A 24,183-nucleotide genomic window follows, 5' to 3' on the forward strand; every position below is an offset into this window, starting at 1 on the left:
TTATGTGAATACGTAAAAGCATACCTAGGTGCATCCGTGCACCGGCATCTGCATTTTCGGATCGTGCGCGACGAGCCCCGATTTCGCGAAATTTCGATTCCAAATAATGATCGTCAATGACAACTGGGTTAAATGGAGCGGATTCAAAGACAAACGTGTCGCCAGCGTTAGGCGAATCGAAGGCGAGGAAAAGAGTTTATCTCGAAGGTGCATGGTAATGCAAGGGATACTTCCAAGCGTAAGAGTTATTTAACGGATCTTAACCCGCAAAGTGCGGGTTACTATTTTCCACGAATCCGATTTGCGTTAAAGCTCTTATATTCGAAAAATGCTTAATTGCTAATCAATTTTCCGAAAGTAAGCCCGTGAAATATTTGAAATTTTTAAGGTATATGTTATGAAAATATACGCGTCAGAAATATTAAAACATTGCTGTATTAAAGTACTGAAACTCCAACTCTAAGTTTTTAATTTAATTACTTTATATATTAGTGTGGTTTGGAATTTTAAAAAGACTACAGGAAAAGCGCAAATGCCATTTCGAAAATTACACCGAACATTTTCCGTTTCACTATCCATCGCCTTGATTAGTTTTTAAATTTCCTTTTCAATCATCTCGTGTAACCGATTATCAGAATGATTTTTAACTCTAATCTTGCAATGTAATGAACTTTTTAACACGGTGAATTTATTTAGATGGTAAAAGACGGCATTTTTAGGTTAAAATTTTAGTAGGCTCCTTTCCAGACATCGGAAATCTGGAGTATAAAGTACGGGTTCTATTTCGAGGTGGCCGTATAAATATCCTAGAGTCTACTGGATGACAAACTCCGAGCGGGCTGTGAAACCATGGAAGGTCTAGAGGACACGCACGGGACGTATTAATTAGCAGTGTTGAAAAGCTGATGCGTAAAGAAACGTGGAAGGTCAGAAAAGAGGGCCGAAAGTATGCTCCGAAGGTACCACTATCGTAAGTTAGGACCGCTCCTAAACGGGGAGGCCGTCTAAAGGGACCTTAAGGCCGTTTTCACAAGGGGCAGGTTGCGGACCAGAACCGGCTTATGAAGTCGCTCGTAGGACGCGCCGCAACGGGCACCGCGGCCACGGAGTTCAGCAATTTCCAAAATTTACGACGTGATAAAATTATGAAAATGTTCGGCGGAGTGTCAGCGCTTGGTGATCGGCCAGATATACGGCTCGTATTTTACGTTTTCGAAACAAATTTCATTTCGCGACATGTAAACGGTCCTCCGCCCTTTCGCTGCCGGCGATTGTCTCCGCGACGTTGAAGACACCAACAGTCGATCTCAAATCGGATCAAACCGGAAACGTTATTTGACAATCTATGCACAGCCCTAATTACTGTCTCTAAATTTATCCAAACTTCGATCCCGTGCCAACATCAACGTTAGGAGTTCTTATGTAATACACTTTACGCTCCGATGTGAAATTATGTTACCGTAAGGGAGCATAATATGAATCTATCAAAATCGCCAAACATCTTAAATCGCGGTTTTCTACGAATTATGAGGAACTTTTAAAAATTTTAGGAAATAGAAAGAAAAAAAGATGACATTTTTTATCCTATTTCTCGACTTTAAACTTCGGTCTACTCTTGGAGGACGATAAAGACGTCGTATGGACTTTATTGAACGAAATTTGTAATGCTTCCAGGCATGGCTGATATAAAACGTAAATTTATGATACGAAACCACGTCATAGAACGATTTCCTACCGAAATAATTACTTTTATGTTGTAACACTCGGTGCAACGTAAATCCCTCAATCGTCGACAATTTATGCCTCGTCTAACTCCACCTCCTACGCAAAATAAAAGGAACTAATCAAATCACTTATTTACGGAGTAACGTATTCACGGCGCGTTTCAAAGATATCCAGTGAGTAATAATATACCTATTTTGATAAACGATTCTAAAAAGAAAACCCTTTTCTCCAATTTCGCTCTGTTTGACTTGAAACTTAAGTATCGCTCGTTTCACTCCATAGCCTATAAAAGTTTAATTTCGACTGAATATTTAATTTGCTAAATGGAACTTCTCGATCACAATTATCCAGGCAAATAAATTAACTATCCACCTTTTATTTATTAATAAAAAAAAATTCAGGTTAGGAAAAATGTATTGCCATTCCAGTAGATTTCCTTCGAAGAACCGAGATTTTGCAAACCGAACTCGATCATTTCTGTCCAATGCTTATCTGGAGGTCCGGAACTGACAATTTTGCTGGCAGCAGCAGAGAAAATTATTTTCGCCCTGTTCGCACGCTACTCAATATGCAGGGCGAGATAAAGTCGACATCGACGATAATACCGGTACGTCCTCGAGGTGCGATTGTAACAATATCTGGGCGAAGCAAAGGATGCGCGGTGTACCCTCTTTAAGTTCAAGAGCCTCGTTCAGGGACATCACTCTTTAGCGAGTGGCTCGAGTCGAGATGACACTCGCGCCCGTAAGCGAATTTGTGCACCGGATAAGATAGACAACGGCATGAGAAGAGCGAGGATCGTTTCGTATATGGAGCGAGGGAAGACGATAACGATAACCCGTTTACGCAGTTTCGTTCCCCCCTCTTTCCACCTCACTCAAATGGACATAAGACCCAATGTTAGTAACTCTTTTACTTAACATAATTTCCCCTGGGTCGTGACAGCAGGGCGAATCGAAAGTCCATATGTGAATATTAAGAGGAGAAACAAAAATGTTTTTCGTATCATTTTTCAAAAATCTCGAAAAGGGGACATTTAGAAAGCTTGGCTCGTCGTCTCGATGATTCACTTGGCATAATTTTAGAGGTCGGACATATGGCACTAAGAGTGTCGGATCTTAATCACTGTTTAATTAGCGATAGATATTTTTATTCAAGTTTTAAAACACTATTTAGATAACAACCGGGGATGTCATTACGCGGAAAAATATTTTCAGCGGTTAAATTAATATTTGCGCGACATTGGTGTTCGTATATTCGCGCACTAATATCGTCGAGTGAACTTTACGCACGTTACTATTTTGATTTTCGGAGGCTTAAAAAATCTAAAACACTTGCAGTGGATGAGATAGAGTGAAAAGGGGAATTTGGAATACGTTAACGAGCAGGTTCAAAGATAAAACTGTCTTTTTTTTTTTTCAAGCGAAATTTTGACGTTCACGGTTACTTTGGTTGTTAGAAAAATTACAAAAAGCCGTATTTCATTTATATAATTTGAAATGAGAATCACGTCGCCATTAAAAACGGTCCACGACTCGATTTATGATTCCGGTACTTTAGAAAAGTAATCGGAATCACGGGTAACCGTTGGAAGGTGGTATCCGTTTCATCGAACGACGCGTCTCCTTGAACGCGAACCGTGATACCGAAGACGGGAATAATCAAAGGATGGACAAACGAGGCATCCGCAGCGTCTCATAGTCGAGTCTCACGCGAATCCCCGGGGATAAAATAGCAGTCAGCGTGGCGCTATCTCGGCTCTCGGGTTCTCCAAGAGAGGTCTCATAGCGGGGCGCGAGTTGGTTGACCGCTGTTCTTCGCGATAAGAGTTACGTCTACGTGTACGTCTCCGTAGGTACGTAAGAGCACGGCGGCTACCGGTGGACGTCGAAGAATCCGGCCGATGGGCACGTCTCCGGTCAACTACGTTTCGACTTTCGGATAATCCGAGAATGAGTTCCGTGCGCGAGCGCGTCCGAGTGCGAGTGCTCGTTACGTTCTACGTCCGCAGGGGAGAAGATACATACGTGGACGAGCGGACGTGGCACGAGACAAAAGACGCTGCTTCGAGTTTCTTCCACTTTCTTAATCCTTCTCACTCTCCCGACGATTCTTTCCCAAATCGAAGAAAAAATGTGAAAATTTCTCAACCATAAGATTCGACGGCAAGGGGGTCGTCCTCGACCTCGACGCGATGCCGCTCAACGGAGGTCGGATACCGGGTCCCGGCATCTCCACAGGAAAGGGCCCGAACGGGAATTCCCGGGAGTCCCGCGGGACCCGCCGGGAACCTGACCTTTCTCCCCGGAAAGCGCAACCGACTCCCGAAGTTGCGGACCGTCGACTCGACCTTGGGCTTAGGGTCGCACAGTCGTCACAGATAACACACGAGTCACAGAACGGGGTCGGGACCGACGGTCACCTGGTCCTTCGTCGAGGTCTTCGACGGAGCCGGGGGTGGATGACGGACCGATGACGGGTCCGATGACGCGTCTAATTGCAGGTCCGACTCGGGCTCCGATGACAGGCCCGGTTGACGGGAGGACCGCCCGGTGCAGGAGGCCGCGCTCAGCTGAGCCCAGCCGTAACTGCGTACTACGGGGCCGAACTGGAGCGTACGCGCGCACACCACGGCGTACCGTTCGCTCTTTGCTTAGACGGCGCGTGCGTGCTCGATGATCCTGCTGGGCCTGTGTTCCGGCCAAGACTAACTCGAGCGCCCGCTCCTGCAGCCCTCGCAGTCATCCCTCCGGCACGCACTTTTCAACCCCGCGAAACTATTGCCCCGCCGCGGCTCGACCTCGGCGGCGATCTTTCGCTCGCGGGTGACCGAGACTGCATCCGGGAATTGTCTGAAGTTTCCCGGTGATTCGGAAGCGGTGCAGCTTCCTTCCGACGGCGTTGAAATTCCGTGACTGGCTCGAGATTAAGGGCGTTTTCGGGGCGCTCCGGTGCTGCGGATGTGGACAATTCTTCCACCGGCGGGCGCAAGGGACGCTGCCGGTGTAGGCCGTACCGTGGCGCCGCGCCGCGGCCAAACCCGCAGACGGCGCGGAAGGAACGCGGGGGTGACTATCCCCACCACCCGAGCCGGGAGCCTGTCTCCTCGTGCCGCCCGAACCGCCGAAAGGGGATGGTCCGGGGATGCTGCGGGATATCGGAAGTATCGGTGACTTCAACGGCCTGATCGGAAAGAGGGGGAGCTCGCGCGCGGCTGTCCCTCCCAAAGGTCGCGTCGATTCTCGAGATAGATGTACGTGCTTGCAAGTGCGGGGGAGAATTTCGAGGTATGCATATTTTCAACGTTATACTTTATTTCGATAACAGTTGTGTTCAACTTGTTTATTTAATTAAATCGACGTTACATTTCGATATATACAATTTTTAAGTTAGCTGTAACGTGATGTAAAAATTGTATAAGGCTTTTGAAAAATCACGAAATTTAGTATTTTACCACATTTCGATGACTCGATTTCAGGAGGGAAATTCATCTATAAACTTTTAATCTTCGCATACGCGATGTAATAATGATAATGATGTAATTTCGTCTACTGGGATAAAATTCAATAAACTGAAATATGTAGAAGTATCTATATTTCAAGATAAATATTCTATCAAGATACGTTTCAGAAGTCGTAAAGCAAAAATAAAGCGTAACCATTGAAGATTGAAAACTTTAAAGCGACTTGTCATAGTTTTTAACGGGATATTAATTTGCACGTGTACCTATTATGAGAAGATCGGAATTAGTCTAATGTCGACAGCATCGGTTCGTTGACAACGAGGCAACGTGATATCTTTGGAGGAATCGATTCGAAGGAAGATCATTGGCGGGCATTTCGGTTAATTTCAGCGAGATAATTAATTACCGGTAGCTGTTTGCTTCGTTGTATAAATCGAATTAGCGTATCTATTTCTGTTGATAGAACTGTGCTCCCTGTAATAACGTCTTCCATCGATCGAAGAACACAACGTCGCTTATCACTTATTGATGCTACGTTTCTTCGCTCTTAGCACGGATAACAATGTTCGATGGAATTACGATTTACGGATTGCGTTGAATTCGAGAAGTGTGTTATTATCAATTGCTATTAACAGTAAGTATCTTGCTACAAGTTCCTATGAATGAAGTAGTAGTTCCTTTCCTGGGCTACGAACATAGGCAAACATTTTCACGTTCCTATAATTCATGAAATTCGGATACGTGTATGGTAGATACCTTGACGTCCGTATGCAAGGAATTCCGGCATTGTGTTATTAATATGAAGGGGAAGTTATTAATTGGCAGTATGGTCAGCAATTCGCACTAAATCTGCCAAATGTTGTTGGCATTAAATGCATAACAAATATTTCTCCGATGCGACGGCGTGCATTAAATAATTGTTCATTGGCCAATTTGACCATCTATTTCTCCGCCAAAATTTCATTGCCAAGGATATTACTCGTTAGTCATCTCACTGCATGACGCCCGCAATACGTACAGTATTAATCTACAGTGGATTGAGCCGATTAATTTCGTATAATACGTTTCGTAATAATATGCAGATACGGATTGCGACAGTGGGTAGGTCATCTCGGAGGGTCTTTTCTTTCCGATCGCATCGAGAGTCAAACCTCCACGTCAGAATGGAAGGGGTGAGGGCATGCGCCGTAAAGGGTTGAACTTGGGCGCATGTTCTCACCACCACTCCCCACCAGGAACCTCGTGAACGGGTGGCATAACTGCGCGTTTTTCCACGATATACTTCACTTAAGTTACAACGTTCCAGAGTTCGTTCCTAGGAGACATTTTTTATTTTATGCAACTTTAAAAAATAAATATTTTACATGTTTCATTAGCCACGATTGAATATTCTGTACGGGGTGCATGATTCTTCAAACGATAAATCTGTTAATATTATAGTGTACATAGGCATATACATTAGAAAAACATTCTATTTAGTCACTTTGAGTGGCACTTGAGGCGTTAAATGTTTAATTAAGGATGAACACCGTAAAATCTGCAACCGACTCGTAGGAAGGAAGCCATAGGAAAAAGGTAATTTACAATTTGTGCAAATAAAGAACGTTGCTGTAACAAGTGATAATTAAAAGTCTTCGTACTAAGGGGCAGCACCATGCATTTAAAGTCTTTTAATTGAGTCGTGCATAAATAATCTAAGACAGCAGAATTCAAGGTGACTAATAGTTTGCGTACGATGGATTGATAACGTTGCTAGGATAACCTTCACAGTGCTTAATTAGGGATTTATAAAATGCACCTTCGAGTGACTTCGTAATGGCTGCCCATGCGAAAGTCGCGCATGTAACGACGTGCCTTCCGTAATCGTTTAAATCTACAAACTCCCTGTAATAAAAATTATACTACACACATATTTCGTGCGAAACCCGCAGCGTACAAAAATGCGTTTCCATGATGAAAACGATGCGAGCAAGGCGTCCGAAGTCGCCGATAGTCTGGTCTCCGATGAGGCGACGATTTTGGATTCCCAGGCAAAATACGGCAGTGACATTACGTCGTGTGGCAAGCGATTCTCCGAATTATTTTCACACCCGATTCTCGCTAATTGACCATTGCTTTCTGTTATCATTGGCGCTCCGCGTTTGGGCAATAAGATTTCGAAATTTCGAAACAGCGTCCCTCCCCCTCAAATTCCGCGTTTACCTGGCTTCCCTCGTTCTCTCTCGCCATCTTGTCCCATCTTTCTTCGTTTCTATCGCTCTTAATCTTGGAGGCCGGCTATCTCCCGGCGATTCCGGGCTGAACGAATCGAATCGTTTCCGGTTTCGACTTCTGTCAGGTCCCTGCCGATTCAATTTCTACTCTCCGTCCAGCTCGCCCATTGTTCTTGCATGGCGGCGGATCTCAACCGCGGACGCTTTACACCGGCCTCGCTCGTAGAATGGCCAATGTAGGCCAGGATGTCCACCAGATCGTATTTCGCCTTACATGCGACACTCGATAGCGGTCGAGTCATAGAGGGAATAGACGATTACGAGCGATAGCACTTCTTACTCTCGGAATTCAAGGTAACCGGACTGAAGCGACGCCGAAGAGCCGCGCCGGTCAATGCGAATTTTATTGCAAACAAGGGCATAAACTCGCGAAGGGCTGAATCGTTGGTAGAAGTTCGCAGGTAGACGGCTGTAAGGTAGACAACTTCATTACCAATTTCGTTTTTAAAACCGTTGACCGAAATTCATATTCTCTTGATTCAACTCCCCTTTCAAAACGTGATTTCATATCGTTTATAGATTGTCATTAGTGAGTTAAATAATTGGAGAACATTTTCCCAGGCAATTTGAATGAGTACAAGGCCACGTGCCGAGTGTGCTTAAAACTGATTGCAAATTCGTCGGCCGTCATCGAAGGACGCGTGACGTTCAATTGGCAATTGCATTTCGCGCGGTGCGTTCTCGGCGACACGTACAAAGAAAAATTTCTTTATTATTGTTACCGTTTCCTCGGTTATTCATTCCCGCCTTCGAATCCGTTGCAAGTTGCTGATTTTGCAGCAAAAATTCAAGAAAGAGACAGGTAGACACATACCAACGAGATTGGAGTCTTACGTTACGTGTTTATGCGTGCGACGAAGCGCACGCACGTACACGCACGTTTCGAAAGAGATGCTCGTGCACGCTTCGCATTTCCCACCTTCCGCAAACAGTTCCTCGAAGCTTTCGATTGCAACGGAATCGAAAGAAGGCCATTCGGAAAGGAAGCTCCTTATTTGTAACTTAAGTATTAATTAACTGCACCACGTGTCGGAAATTCCTGAGGATATGTGAAATCCTTTAATTAACCAGGGGACTTGAGTTTCGGTATCAAATTAAAATAGGAAATTGTATAACCTAACAATTATTCGTTAGTTATACTAGAAGTTAAATTAATAAACTTTCTTCAATTTCAATTATCTAATGAAGACTTTTAGACTGTATTACCTAAAGGAAACCATTACATGCATTACTACATTTGATTACGGAGAAAAATTATACCGTTTACAAATGATAAGCAGATTGACGATAATCTAGTAATTTATCCTTTCCCACCCCTTTTCTCCAGGAAAATGCTAATAAATTATGCAGATAAATATTCTGATACTTGCTGTAAGAAAGTGATTTGAATACATTATTTCAGCTAAAGTGAATGTTTTTTATTTGAAACGTGATGGAGCATTTTTCTTATACAAAAAGTGCATTTTCATCTATCCGCAGTCGATCATCCTTTGGTTTGAATTCATTCGCTGTGCCTGATTTGATACGAGGTAGGCATAGGAATCATAAAGGGTGAACATTTTGGCAACGCTTTCCAATCTGAATGGGTACCGTGACTGTTTTTGAAGTCGTGGGTATCACTATTATTTGAAATATTAAATTTGCGGGTACATCTTTTCTTTGCTACTCTCCTCTACACCACGCCCCGATTCATTTCGGGCATAACGAGATGCAACCCAAAGACAAGTTGTCCCGATCGGCAATGCAGTCAGCGATCGCTATTAAGATTCGCATTGCTTTTCTACCGTACATGCATAAGCTTAATAAAGTGTCTCTGTTTCGCGATTGAAGATTAAGCGTTAGTAATATCAAGAGAAACAAGGTTGGACGTTCAAAGAACAAACAATAGAAGATATATTCCGTTCGATTCAGATTTATTACTTTTAATAATTTTTTAGTTATGCAAGAGTGGGGAACTATAAATATATATATATTGTATTATCTATAAAGGAATTAAATACACCATGGCGCAGGGTTCTTCACGATTGATGAAAAGATACCGTTTGACTGGATCTTGATGATGGATTGTTTGGGAGGAGTGTATTTTAAACCGTCCCAATTCCACGTAGCCTGGGGAGATACACTGATGATAGTGCGCGTGGCATTGATAATAACAACTGAACAATATTTTGATGATTAATATGGCATTATGCATTGTCGCGATGTATTGCCAGAAACGATCGTAGTAATTATGTAATTAACTTCATATTATGAACATACAAAAATTTACTTGCGCGGAAGTACCGAATGTCCTTGAAGTCGCTACAACTTATTCCTCCCCATGGATATGATTTCCGTACAGTTTTAGAAGTACGAAATTAATTTTATAAAACAATCCCATGATTGAATTTTGTTAAAGGGCACCATCATTGCAGATGGATTCCCATACCTAATGATCCCCGATTAAAGTTTTCGGAAGAATCCTCTAAACATCTCCCGACCAAGTTAAAAAGCAAGATGGCGCCAGGCTCCGAAATTTTGTACACGCACGTAAGCCTTGCCCGAGGGACCGAAAATTGCTACTTTAATTCGTCGAGGCTCTCGAGCCGTGTTCCAGGCTTACCCCTTGGCCCTGCAGGCCTTTATCCGAGCGCAGGGGAACAAACCGCCCGCGCTCATGCCCGTCCTCGCGATAAGTATCGCCATAAGGCTCTGACCGTCCTCGGCCAGGGCATAAATATGCATTGGCCAAGGCAATACAGGGAAGAGGAAGAGTATCGCGAAGGTGGCGGAGGGCTTCGCGACCGATTCCAAGACGTATCAGCCCTCTCGAAAAGCGATCTTGGTGAAAGTCCGGCAGCCCGCGAAAGGGAGGTCCTGCAGCCCAGAGAGGCGGGAGCGGCCACATTCCGGGTAAGATTAATTCGAACCAAAGAGGAATTTAGCACCTATCTCGGCAGCCATCACTACCAGGACACGGTGGCACGTAGCGCGCACCCACGTGCGCGCAGAGGCGTTTGCACGCGTGCAAGACCGGTGCCGGCGCGTGCATACCCTCGAGTGTTACCCTGGGAGAACTCGAACCATCTTGCCTGCCCTCCTCGTGACGGGAGAACGATTTTCGAGCAATTATTTCCCAGGCATTGCAAAACAATCGCCGCGGCTGAGAGCGAGCGCGGACCACCGCGTAATGGAAGCACGCCCAAAGCCCGACGTCGGGGCACGGGCCTCGCCGCGGATGGATAAATTAAATAAATTGTCCGACTGACGAAATACGCCGCCTCGGTAATCACTGACTGTCTAAGCCACCCGAATGAAGTTAACGGAGAACCACGCTAAGGCGAACGCTACGACACCGTGCTACGCGATTTAGGGGAATGGGATTCGGAGAAGGATATTCGGACGATTACGCGGAGGTATTCCAGTGGGTGGGTGGTTTTGGTGTTTGGCATTTCGTTGAGATGTAGAGCGCAGATCGTTCGTGAGAGAATTTCATTTCCGCTTGTTTCTTACGTATCTATGAATTTGGAAATGATATCTTGCGTGGGAATTCCCGGTGAGAAAATTATTTCATCTTGCCGAATCTTTTGGTGTACTGGAATTATGGTGGAATGTGCGGTGTTAATTTAATATTGCCGTTTTCAATGCACAGTGATTATTTATACATCTGTGTGCGTTTATTGTGAAAGTGCGATATTGTATCGGTCTTTGTATGGTATAGAGTTTCTTTCTCATATGGATAAACGGAAGAATAATTGAGAGCGTTAAGAATTTCGTCTCACCTATAGTTTCGCCCTGGCAACCAAACGGCTTGCAACCCAAGGCGTTAATAAAGCTGTTTAATAATCAATGAGAGCGGAGTAATAATTACGATCCTGGCGAAGGGACGGGTATGCAAAAAAGGAGTAAGAATTGCGAACTGGTTTCAGACAATGGCGTCCATGCTTGAGTAACTACCCGTGGGTCTTTCGATATGCGCCCGATTATTTCGCAATTTCGATATGCTAAGCGACATCCCTCGTCGCATCCCGATGCAGCGCAGGGGTTGCTGCTGCGGAAGTTTTTCTCACGTTCTTTCATCTGTCAGTAGGGTGCCATTTAGTACAGTCCCTCATTTTCAAATGAATGAATTTTCCTCGCCAATGATTTTTATTTCTCGTTTTCCATTTCTTCCCTGTAGGTCCTGCGGTTTTGCAACGTAATATTATTTAATTCGTTCAGTCTTCAAATCAGTTTTAACTACATAACTTTCGTATTCAACGAAACTAAAAACAGCTGCATTATTAAATATTAAATATGATTTGAATAAAAATTTAACGTTCATTGTACAACAAAAAGTTAAATTCTTTAATTTGACACGAAATATTTTATCTACCCGACCAATTAATTGTTATATCTCAGAAAAGGAATTTGTCACATAATTTTACATGATTTTATTCCTCCAAAGGTGTTTCTCTATTTGACGTCGTTTTCCCCGTGCCTTAACCCAATTTACCAGATTCCTTAAATCGATTTCCCTTTCACTCAACAATTTGTGCAGTCCCAACAGAGTTTGTGTAAGGTACTTACCGAAATCGACGAAAAAGGGAGCCTGAAGTTTATGGGATCTTTAGACCTAGGGTTTGCGAGGTCCGGACCACATGCGTGTGGCCGGAAGCGACCAACGAGGTCGAAACTCGTTAGAGGATTCACGTCGATCCTGGGAACACTCGAGGCTATCTGTCAATCCTGTTAAAAGGTGGAGTTGGAGGGACGGTGGAGGGATTCAAAGAGATTCGGATTAATGGCTCGGATCCACGATCGGCCGAGAGGATCGTCCCTGATCCGGATGCTGCGAGGAGGCTCGGGGTGTATAATGCAGCTAGGCGATACAATGAGAGGAAATATCCAAGATATGCAAATCGGACGCGTTCCGATCATCTTCGGAAGGGCTGGTGCATACGGGCAACAGAGGGGTGGGATGCCGAACGGCTAGAAGGACGGAGGGGGTAGAAGAGGGTTCGAAGACGAGCACATGTTCGGGACATTTGCATACCTTCTGATGCGATTTGCATACGAAGAAATTTGCATCGTCCATGCATTCGCGCGCATGCGACCCGGCCCGATGGCACTGCTGCGAGCGAGAACTGCCGGAGGCTGAGAGGAGGAGGGTTGCCATCCTCTCACCGTCTATCTATTGAAAGGGTATAGGAAAGGGAGATCGGCAAAGGATGCGGCGTAGAAAAAGAGCGATGCCAGAAAGAGAAAGCGGCATGGCCGCCGATGTGCCAGACGAGAAGAATAACATATTAAGGGGCAAAATGCTGCTAATGCCTTTGTATAGCGCTCACCGAATAATAACACTTTTTTCCTTTGTGGAAAGTCTAATGTATTTTTTTACCAATTCATCCCGTCCCTGCACCCCGAACACTCGAATGGCAAGGTGATCCTTGCATGTTTATATGTGAATGCCGCGTGTCGTGTCACCGGCATCTTCTGCTGATGGGATACGCGTCGAAGCGTCCTTCTTCGGGAGAAGGAGCCTCAGAGTTGTGGTTTTAGAGCCCAATCCATGCTTGTTTGAACGAAAAACAGGAATTTCGTCGAATAAAACGAGTAGTTAGAGATTCGTGGGAAAATATTAATTTCAATACCGTGTCCCTAGATATCGGGTTAAAATTATTTCTTGCCTTCTTGAAATAATTAGCGGAAATCCTTCAGTCTTTATTTCGAGAAGATGTATTTCAGAATTCCGATAAGCGGAACACGCCATTGCGCCATCTACAACAATTTAAGCCCACTAAATTTAGTCTTCGGCGACAAGTTTGGTTAGTGAAAAATAGTTCGTGAAAATGGCAGATTCAAAGGGCGGAAGAGAATCCATCTTCGAAGGAAAGCAAAAGTGGACCCTCGCGCGTCCTCCTCTCAGCTTCCTGACCCGGCGTGCTAAGCCTCCTTAAGGAGCCGAGATAGGGGATCCCGGTGTCCGTAACGATTCGAACATCCGGGACGTCCCGCGACGGCACTATCGTCCCCGTATAGGGATTTTCAGGAGTGTTTCTACCTGTCGTACATTGTTGAATGCGACGGAGTCTCCTGCCTCGCCTATCTAATTCCATGGGCCTCGGTGTGCCCCTCGGAAGATCCCAGTCCCTTTCTGGACAAATATCGCTTACAAGGTCTGCCTGTAGAAGCGACGCGCATTTTTCAGGATGTCCTCACAATGGGCCATCCTCCCCCATTCGCCCACCACTTTCAATCTCCTGGTTTATCCTTCCGAATCGGATCGACTCCTGGATCCTGGATCGGTTTCCCGACAAAAGTCCGAGTCCGTTTTTTTCGCGGACCTCCACTCGTGTCTTCGTTTCTTATCCCTCGCTCGTACGAGCCCGCCCACGCGCGGTTCTTCTTAACGAAGAGGATAATTCAGCGCCTTTGAGACTAACGTAAATCATTTCCGATGTCTCGCAAGCATCGTTGCGACCACGTACGTCGTGGAGACGTACGCGTTTCGCGATATCAAAAAGTCTCTCCTTTCGGACGTGGCCGTGACGCAGGGTGGAGGCACGCGGCGAGAGTGGAAGATGCATTTCTCGGGTAACCAATAAATCAAGAATCCTTGCCATTGCATTCATGCATCGTTGTTTTAAATATCGCGGATAAATATTGTTGATTCGGCGAAGCACGTCTCTGGATAAAAGAAACATGTGGCACCTCGAAAAGCACACTTATCTTTACAATCGTTTTCACATGAAGCAAGTACCGAGGTAACTAAGAACATCATTCCGAGGTATTTAAGGAGGATGAGGAACGCCTCTAATAAAAATTATAACGACGAGGCGTAAAACGAGAACGAGTGGCATAACGCGGACATAATTTCGGCGGTGCAATTAACCGCATCCTTAACATCAATCTCAACAACCCGTATTAACTGCCTCTATTAACATCTCGCTGACACCAGTGTTGGCAATTCTTTAAACGACGCGCATGCGCCACTTTGGCTTTTAAGGAAGCGGCTACAAAAGACATCTCGAAGCCATACCTGTAAACCGCTCACCGTCGACATTTTATCGTCACAAGACACCCCAATATCCAGTTCCGCATCGACGCCATACAATGCTTTCCAATACTTCCGCGCGCTAGTAAAAACGTTTCGACGACTAAGTACAGCCATTATTAATCGAGGCATTAAAGAACTCTGGAAACGATGTACTCACATTTCTCCCTAATTAAATCTCGGGGTAAAGCCCTCCAGTTCTCAAGGTGCACCTGCAAAAGCACCGAGCCCGGCCCGGGGATGGTTCACATACTCCAGCCCACCGTCACTGGCCCCTACGCAGGGTGAATGTGGGATCCACCGGGTTATGCAGATATTAGCGGAAGGTAATGCTAATCCGGTGCATCATCGGCGCTCTGGCCCGGCTCGGGGGGACGATCGGAAAGACAGAGGTCCGCATCGCGAGACCTTGGTCCGTCCCTTCACCTGGCCCAATAAAAGGTGTACTTCCCCTCTGGCGGTGCTCTGGCCGCGGCGCCTTGGCATTCACCCTTTCTTCGCGTGTGTCATACGATCTGCTCTCTCGCAGGTACGCTTTATCGAGGCCGACCGACGCCGCTCCGTTCATACCCCCAGCCCCCGACCCCCGGCCCCACGCCCCGGGCGTCTCTCTCCCGGCTGTCCGTGCTCTTTGCTTCGCATGCGTTGGCACGTATCCGCGTACGTGAATATGGTAATTCACCACCATCGCCAGATATGTAAATAAGTTAGATTTGAGTTTTGTTGCGGCCGCTAGGGAGGGGGTCGCGCGGGGGGGCAGGGGGCGCTGCGATGGGAACTACGGGAGACTAAGCGCCTTAGTGGCCGCACGCATGATCCGGCGACGACCGGATCCAGATTTATTGGTTCCTCCTCGGCCCGTTGGATCGCTTCGAGCCCCGGTGTGAACGGAAGCCGGGGATTTTACGATCTCGATTCAGCGCCCCGCCGACACGCATCGAGGCCGCGCGTCCACGGCCAAGGGCCGTCGCGTGGCCTCCCGCGCTGGACTCGACCGAGTTCGGTTACCGATTCGGCAACTAGTTGATTCGTCTACTCGTTGAGAGCCGTCGGTTCGTCGCAACCCCTAACGTGGAAGCGATGTTTTGGGAACGCGTTCGGCGTGGCTTCCGTTACGGATGGACAATCGCGAAGGAGGAGAGACCGTGGTCAAATGTAACACGGAACAATTGTAGCGAACGTTGTACATTTTTTCATTAAACTTGGTAAAGCATGCCGAAACAGTGGAGTTTTTTCGTTGTCCCTATGCGTGAATGTCTGGTTCACATTTCTTAGATTAGACATTCGATAGCTACTTGAATTTCTCGTTAAAGGGCCCAGATGAGTCATATTTTCCCGAGTTCAATATTTTCATTTCTTCTGAATTTGGGAAGGGAGGAGAAAACTGATTTGTTCATGAGACGGTGTTATATATAGCGTCGTTTGTTATGTTTGGTGCATTTGATATTAAAATGACTCCAAGTCGGTATCATTACATCAATCGTTTGGCGAAAGACCCTGGAGAAAGTTGTAACAATTCGGATTGACTCCGATCATCTACGTTGCCACGAAAAGATTGAATGAAATATACTTCTTGCAAACCGTAATATAGAGGAGATTGAACTTTGTTTAGCCGTGTTATCCCATGTTATGAAGATTACGGTGATAAAATTATGAAAAAAATTGTCGCGCATTCATTTTCGCCTTCTTGTAAGAACTTCGTTCGACTAGGGTCTCTGGGGTGATTCGCTTTAATTCTTCGAAGGATTCAATGTCCTCCGTACGCATAGGTTCAACGCGGAAGTGGATTACGATGGACGTTACGAGAGACTCGATTTTTTCGGACGGGAGTCGGAATTCTTTTAAGGAGAATTCGCACCGAACGACCCGAGAGGCCTTTCGGGCATGCGGTGGACGGCGAATCGTCAAAGGCGACTATCCTATTAGTTCGATAGGCACGCACGCTGGAATTAGCATGATAGTCGAATTTTAAGCGTTCCCCACTCGCGCCGCTATCGGCGACCGGTCCCGCTTCGCGATCTATCGAGCGTGCGTCCTGCTGAAAATGTGGCACGGTGGCCCCTAAGTATTCCATAGATGGTATCGTCCGTGGAATAATACGGAGGTAATAAAGAGGTTGCAAGGGGCTGCTTTCGGATATTGTTCCGCGGCAACGATACGGCCGTCCTCGACTTCGCTCGCAGGTGCTACAAAAGTGCCCGGCTATCTCGCATCGATTGATTTTTTCGCTCAACTGCCAGAATATGCGTCCACGACGTACGGGAAATTCGCAATAACGCGTGGAGAATTCAGTTAATGTTGTGCAATTAAATACAAAGTCCTGCACGCGCGTTCGTTTATATATATATATGTGAATTGGTGTTAGAAGGGTGGAACGCAAAATATTATTTTGGTGCCACCTAAATATTCCACAGATTGTATCATCCTCTGCATAATATGAAATTATCGACCGGGTTAATTTCAAATTCCGTTTCACGATGGAACAACGATACGGTTGTTGTAGATTCGACTCGCAGCTGCGAGACGACCATTCGTTTTCTTCGAACGACACGCGATAAATTGATTTCGTGACCGATCGACGTGGGCGAATTTATTGTATTTTAATGAGAACTTTGGTATGCCTCGCAGTTTATGAATACCACTATAAGGAAGGTAGAGAACTCTCGCGATAAAGGGAATAAATTTCTTACCAAATGGATGAAGTTTCACGGAAGAAAATCATATTCCGCGACGGAACTGTACTTTCGCAACAGAAATAGATTTCCATAGCTTGTAATCGTTGCTTTTAGCGATCCTTCGTGCTCAGATCTCATCGTACTGATATTTATAAACCGAATTTTCCCGTTAGCAGACCGAGATGGGATCTCCACTTATTTTAGCGTCTCCGCCCAACTGTCCGCGGGTCTATCGATCTATCGATCGCTGTTCGTGATCGAGTGGTCAGGTGGCGGCACCTGCCGGCGCGTTTCGCGCGCTGAAACGTTTCGGGTCGTGGGGCAATGTCAGGCGCTTACGTGTACGCACACGCTCGTACTTTCGTCACGCGTCTCTGAACAATGGCATTAATAGGTCCTGGCGAGTTATTAATTGCCGGTGCTCGCCGGATATGACTGTCTATAGCCTCGGCTTCGCTCGCGGCTTTCCTGTACCTGCAGCGTTCCATTGGGCAGCCCTGCGTCGCGTTCCACGCTCCCTCGCGCCATTTTTTTCTTTCGCGGGAATGCGTCTCTACTGATGGGGAAACCTCGCCCTCGAGTGACGACGGTAACGAGTAACTCGGTAACGAAATACCGTCTCAAGGGTCGCCGAGAGATAGCTTAAGGCTGTTTAGGAAATTCCCTTCTTCGGTTTTGCGAACCTGGTGCCTACTACCTACCTAGACCGATTCTAGAGTTTAATTCACCAGGTATTACAATTGGTACTTATGGATTCTTCTCCTATAAAGTCATATCTTTGCTCATGTATAAATATGATGCATCTCTAATTTAAAGTCGTTCTATGAAAGGGATAAAAGGGATCCTACTGTCCTCTTATAAGGTATACAGTTTGTAGGCGGCAAGGTAGCTTATGCAGAATTCAAGGTAATTACAAGATTCGGTCTGATTCGATAATTCGTGAAAATCTATCGTTAATATATAATGATCGTCAATATGTTTATTGTACTCTTGACTGTCACTCAACTTCCTTTCTCGCTTGAAAATCGCACGGTGCGATGTCGTCCTTACGGTTTATCTCCGGGGTGCACGAGGCAGCGCGAGCTTTAAGTCTGCGTAATTAAGAGCGGGGCAGTGACTGTCGGGGCTGATTAATAGAGGACGCCGTGGAAGATAATCGAAAGGAAGTTACGAATGGAAAGAACGACGCCACGGTGCGGTGGAAGGAACGTCTTGAAGATGCCATCTTCCCGCGTCGAGGCCGACCTCCTTCATGCCCAGTGCTCGCGGCAAATCGCTCATCCGCGATCGTTTCGGTTTTTCCTTCGGCCTACCAGGAACCCCCCCCCTAAAAACTCGAAGGGTTTCTCCGTATCCAGGAGAGGCGCAATTAATCGCATTTTTCCAGTAGTTGAACGACAAGAAATTGACGATCCTGCGAAAATAAACCCATATCGAGACGAATTCATCGATCCTCCAGGTACTCAGTAATTTTCTAACGTATCAAAGCAAACACAATTGTCGTTTCCCTTACCTATTTCCAAGACGAAGTTTCACTTACGCAATAACCGTCTCGAATCTGGTCAAATCCTTCGAGCTTTACGACAAAATGTACCGAAACGGGATGTCGTCGAATGCAAGTATCGAAAACTTGGAACAGCCCGTAGCTGGACAGGGAGACGTCGGTGGACACGGTGAACCGTGAATCACTTCCTATAACCGACGTCGATGCGTGGTTGATATCGCCGCTACCTCCGTCAGGTCGAAACAGTGAAGTTAATGAGATGTAGACGAGGAACGGACGAGGGAATGGGACGGTGCGTGCAAGTACACCGCGCGCCAAGGTGTGCACGCGGACAGGTAGGTGTGCAGCCGCGGATGCGTGTACGCGTTTGCGCGTGCGATGCGAGGCGAGGGGCCCCGGGGCCGACGTATTGTAATTGCGGTCTGCAAGCAGCTGAGTCCTCCACGCGTGGACGATCTCGGTCGCTGGTCCGAAACGTTCAAACGATTCTAATCACCGCTCCTGACCGTTCTCCAGGCCGCTCGTGGATCTCTCGTCCGCCACGTGGAGGTTCCTGTTTCGTAGCAGCCGTCGATCCGCGACAGACGCCCGTTTTGCATCAAATCGAATTCGCAAAAAGTCGGTCGCGAGACGGAACACGACAACACAACGGATCGTTAGTAAAACCGCCCTCAAGCTTTCAGGCATTTAAATTCAGGTTTTGAATTCGATCGGTGGTTCGAAATCGATTTTCGATGATTGCGTTTGCCTGCCCCCCTTGCCGAGGTTAGGTATACATATGGACGTGTTTTGGAACGTAAACGGGGACGGAATGCTGCGGAAAGTGGAAACGTTTCGTTCGGTAGTCCGCTAATTCCAGTCCCGCCAGAGATGACTAACTTCGGTCGTATAAACTTTCGCGGGAACTCTACTTGGGCTAACTTCTTCGCGGGCGAAGATGGACAAGGCGGGAAGCGAAAAACACGGCCAAACCGAGATATCTCGTTCGCGGGACCATCCGACCGAGTATCTGTTCGACCGTACGCTTTCCTGTCATTACCGCATTCTCCGTGACCCGCGTAGCGTGTACCGAACACCCGGTGCATATACGTGGATCCCGATCCCACGGGAAGATACGATGTCGCTTTTTTTCTCGGACCTCGCCGCCGTTACTCGAGGTACCTTCTCTTGAGTGTCCGTCAATTTTCCAAGAGTTTCTTGCTTCTCCATCTGAAAAGAACTTTACATCGAATTAACCGAAAAAGGATAACATATCCGTCTTAAACGCAATTTCTTACAGTGCAGGGCATTCGCTGGATTTACTACCATTCCAAGAATAATTCAGTTTAATTCATGACCAAGTATCCATGGGAAATAGACGCGTTTACAAAACCGACTTTAAATCCTTACACTCGTTAAGGGGATGCTAAAGTGGCATTCGAAAGCTCAATCGTTCATAAAACTTGTCTCCGAACTGGGTGTCTCAAATCGTTTCATACTTTAAAACGTGAATATGGAGACCCTAAGGTAGGTCCTGAAACTCGCGAAATTTCATTTTTTATCAACTATTTTTAAAATACCTATAAGCAAATTTGAAAGGAATTGAAATTTCATGAGTTTTAGGACCTTCCTTATAGTCTCCCTATTCACGTTGTGAAGCTTCAAACTATTCGGTAAATCAAGTTGGGAGAAAAGTTTCATAAACAAAACCTCTTCGATGCCACTTCCACATCACCTTAAGGGTTCGAATAAGGTTTTAGACCAGACATACGTAGACAGTATGGAAATCCAAAAACCGAATCGTTGTCACGAACGGAGAGCGTCTTCCTCGCTTGCGAAGCGAGGCCGAACCAAAATGGCGTTTCCGTTCGAAATATCGCTCGTTCTGCGCGACGTAGGAAACAATGGGCGGAACGCCCGCAGGTTGTTGACTCTCGGTTGTCACCGGTTTTTCTGGAAAGGACACGCGCACCCACGCACCGCGCCGAGTGCGCGACAGGTACGCGAGCCCGCGACACACGTCGCGCGTGCGCGTACCTAACCGCACGCACACGCGTACGTGGCCGCGTTCGCAGAAACGGAGAGACCCGCGCAAGAAACCGCGCGTTCGCGCTCTCGCACACGGTGCACCTGCAATTTCTCGATAGGCGATCGCGAAAGAGCGGTGAAAACGAAAATACCGGAAATAGATACCCGCCGCGGCGAACAATGGGACGCTGGTATTGCCTGCCGAAGGCAACGACGGGCACAATGGCCAGGCAAAAGGTAGTTTCGGAAACGGCGCGTTCTGAGACACGCGAATCGCGATCCGATGCCCGTATCGGACGAATTATCCATTTGCAGCGAGGGATCGAGGAAAATTAAGAACGAGATATTTCGATTCGTTTCCGACGGATGACAGGAATTCATGGAAGGACAAAAATTCGAAAGACTCGTGACGCGTCCATCGAACGCCGTTTTTAGCCTCGATATAATTATTCGTTCAATTTCTTTAGAAACATTTTTTCATAGGTCTATTGCGAGTTATTGAATAATAAATAATTCTGGATTCTCAGGAAATAGCAAAGAAATGGGAGGAAATTGAAGGTCTTGGGTCGTATCTCGGGGGGGGGGGGGGGACTCCGATTCGGAGCGGTCCTTCCGCCCTCGGCGAGCGAATTCGCGGGGTCAAAGGTCAGCGGGGGGTGAGAGCCAATTTTGTGGGGCACACCGAAACCAATATCGCGATGTTCGCCGCGGAAAGTTCTCCGGTAATGCCATACAATATCTACTCCAGCTTCCATTACTCCGGTCTGGCGGTGCCCCCGCGTCCCCCGGGCCCCGGCGGCGCCGCCACCTCCACGTCGCTACCTCCGGCTCGCGGACCTTTGCGCCACCGGGAGGAAGGAGGGAACGCAGGATCGGGAAGGAGCGAGGAAAGGGAAGGAGTGCCGCATGCGAGAACGAGGCAGTCGGAGAGAAGCCCGAAAGGGAAGGAGTCGAGGAGGGAAGAGAAGAATGGAAAGAGAGAACGAGACGGCGCCGAGGAGGAGGCCGAGAAGGAGGACGGCTGAGAGGTCGGAAGAGGAAGGAGGAGGAAGGCGATCGCGGGAGGGGGCGGGCGGCGGAGTGGCGGGGCCGCCGTGGAGGTGGTGGTGCCAGGGGGAGGACTCGGTTGTTCCTTTTTCCTTTTTTCCAATTATCGATAAGACGGAGACGGCGCAATACCGGCGGCGGCCCGGAGGCGGTCGAGAGAGAGAGCCTCGTCGCTCGGTCGCCTCCACGCGCATAGGTTTCTCCTCGTCTGGCCGCGGCCCGATAAAATTGCCTCCTCGCTCTTGTTCGATGCCCTCACCCCCCCGCGGGACTCCCGAGGAGGAGGAGAGTGCCTCCGCCGGACCCGTCACCGAGAGGGGAGAGGAGAGAGGAGACTCGAACGATTTAACACGATTGGCCGGTGGGAATAAACTGGCAACGCGCGCATTGGTTCCATCGGTTCCATTGGTTCTCGGCTCGGCGTCTCTCTCGTTCCGCGCTCCTCCGTCTCCGTCTTGTCCTTCCTGCCGGCGCGATCTCCCGTCTCCCTCCCGCCCCCTCTGCCCCTCGTCGAGCGGTGGCCTCGATCGGTCGTCACCGCGTGACGCTCGGCCCGGCACGTACCGAGCAGCCGAACGTCGCGCGCTCGTTAAAAGGGCCGCTTCAAACGCGCTCCGAGTTACTTTTCCGTTTTCGCGAAGGCCGCGTCCCCGCGCGTGCGCGCCGCTCCTGGTCGCGCCCTCGAGGTGTCTTTCTCGCCTTGAAATATTAAGGGAAAATCCCCGGATTAGGATTTTTTTTCCCGACCAACGATCGCTCGGCTTGTCTCGGTATCTCGCATTTCGCCGCGTTCTGCCCGGACATTTCATTACCATTGATTCGTGGAATTAAACTTTCAATGGGTTTGTTTATTCCAGAGATTGCAAGAACGACGGAGGTTGCGATAGATGGAAACGGTTATCGCGACATCGGCTCCTCCGAATTCTCCCTTTGCCGTTATCCTTCCTACATCCCCAAGTTTATTCCTGCCCGAGTCTAGATTATGCGGACTCGGGAACTCGGGGACGCTCGATTGTGTGCCGCCATATTTGATTGCACCTTCTCGCGTCGATCCACCCGGTCCGAAGTTAACGGGTAACTTATTCTGGAAATTTGCAGCTCCTCGAAGATATTGACATTGCAACGTACCCGAACCGATGAGGTACTTCATCATGTTTCCTTTTTTACGAATTGGAGGAGGAATTCATATTTTTCCTTCCGTCTTAATTAATTGCCCGACAATGCGACCTCCGAATCCAAAAAGCCATGGGATGAGTCACCGGCAGGGGAAACGTGGCCAAGTTAGTAATACTGGATGGATTGGAATTGAATATTACGCTCGGCCTGAGCAAACAGTCATGACCCGAAGCGAGTCGGCAAAGCGGTTCTCTATACACACCAGCCGGCACCGGGCACGGCTGTAAAGCTCTCGGACCGGACCGAGCTACGCCTGCCGCTCGCTTCGCGAAATTGTAATTATAACATCGGTAAGTAAATTATAATACAATACTGTAGCCGCGTATTTGGTATTCACAAGATAAACAGGGAAACGTTGGTAGCCGGGAACCCCGGCAATGGCCAGCCGGCCGGCCATAACGCGATAGCCTCCTCCGCGTTTCTCTCCGTAAGCTTTGGCTTGACCTTTGCCCTCGGATCGACCTTTTCTCCACCTTCTCCTAGCTCTTTGGCGGCCTCCACGGGTAATGGCGATCCATTGCGAGTTCTGTTCTCCGAGGGCTCCTGTGTCACCCCTTACGACTGCCGTCTCTATACCGGACCTGAGGAAAGTATCTTACTGACCGCAATATTTGTAGGAACGATGTGCCTAAATTGCATATCCTTCGAAATGTGGCGTTACCCTTTTTTAAACAACTGTTAAGAAGAAAATAAAATACGTGATCAAAGGACTAGTAACCGCCGGACATCCCCTTTCTCTCAGGATTAGTATAAGATTTTTAAATTGTGTACTGTGTAAACTGAACCTAACATCTAAACCTGATAATGATTTTCAGTTGATTCCGACGTGATTTCCAGCATTTAAACGCATGATTTCGCGAGTGAATTACTCCTAGGTACAGGTGGCATTACACACTTTGTGGCAAATATTTAATCTTCGGCTTTTTTCCCTGTAATTCAATGATTCGGCAGACGAGATTCGATTTTACCCCGTTACGGCTACTTAGAGTTTAAACGGAGCTACCGAGAGCCGGCTCCCGTAAGCGATATCTGGGGTTGGTGTATCGCAGATCGAACAACTGTATCGAATTTCATCGTCAAACCCGATCGAGTCCTCGAACAGGTTCCCCGGAGAATGGAGACGGTCTCGGGCCCCTATGCTTCCTTTGGAAGGGTCGTTTAAGAGCGATCGGTGAACGATTAGGTATCGAGAGAAGGGTGTGCATCTGGTGCACCTGACGGTCAACAGTCTTCCCGTCCTTTTACCTTCCTCGTATTACCCGTCTTCTCCGTCTCTCTTTCCTGGTCCCAATGTGCCT

This window comes from Orussus abietinus, unplaced genomic scaffold (genome assembly GCF_000612105.2).
Source record: "Orussus abietinus isolate OABI.00-Male unplaced genomic scaffold, Oabi_2.0 scaffold38, whole genome shotgun sequence".
Classification (NCBI taxonomy): Eukaryota; Metazoa; Arthropoda; class Insecta; order Hymenoptera; family Orussidae; genus Orussus; species Orussus abietinus.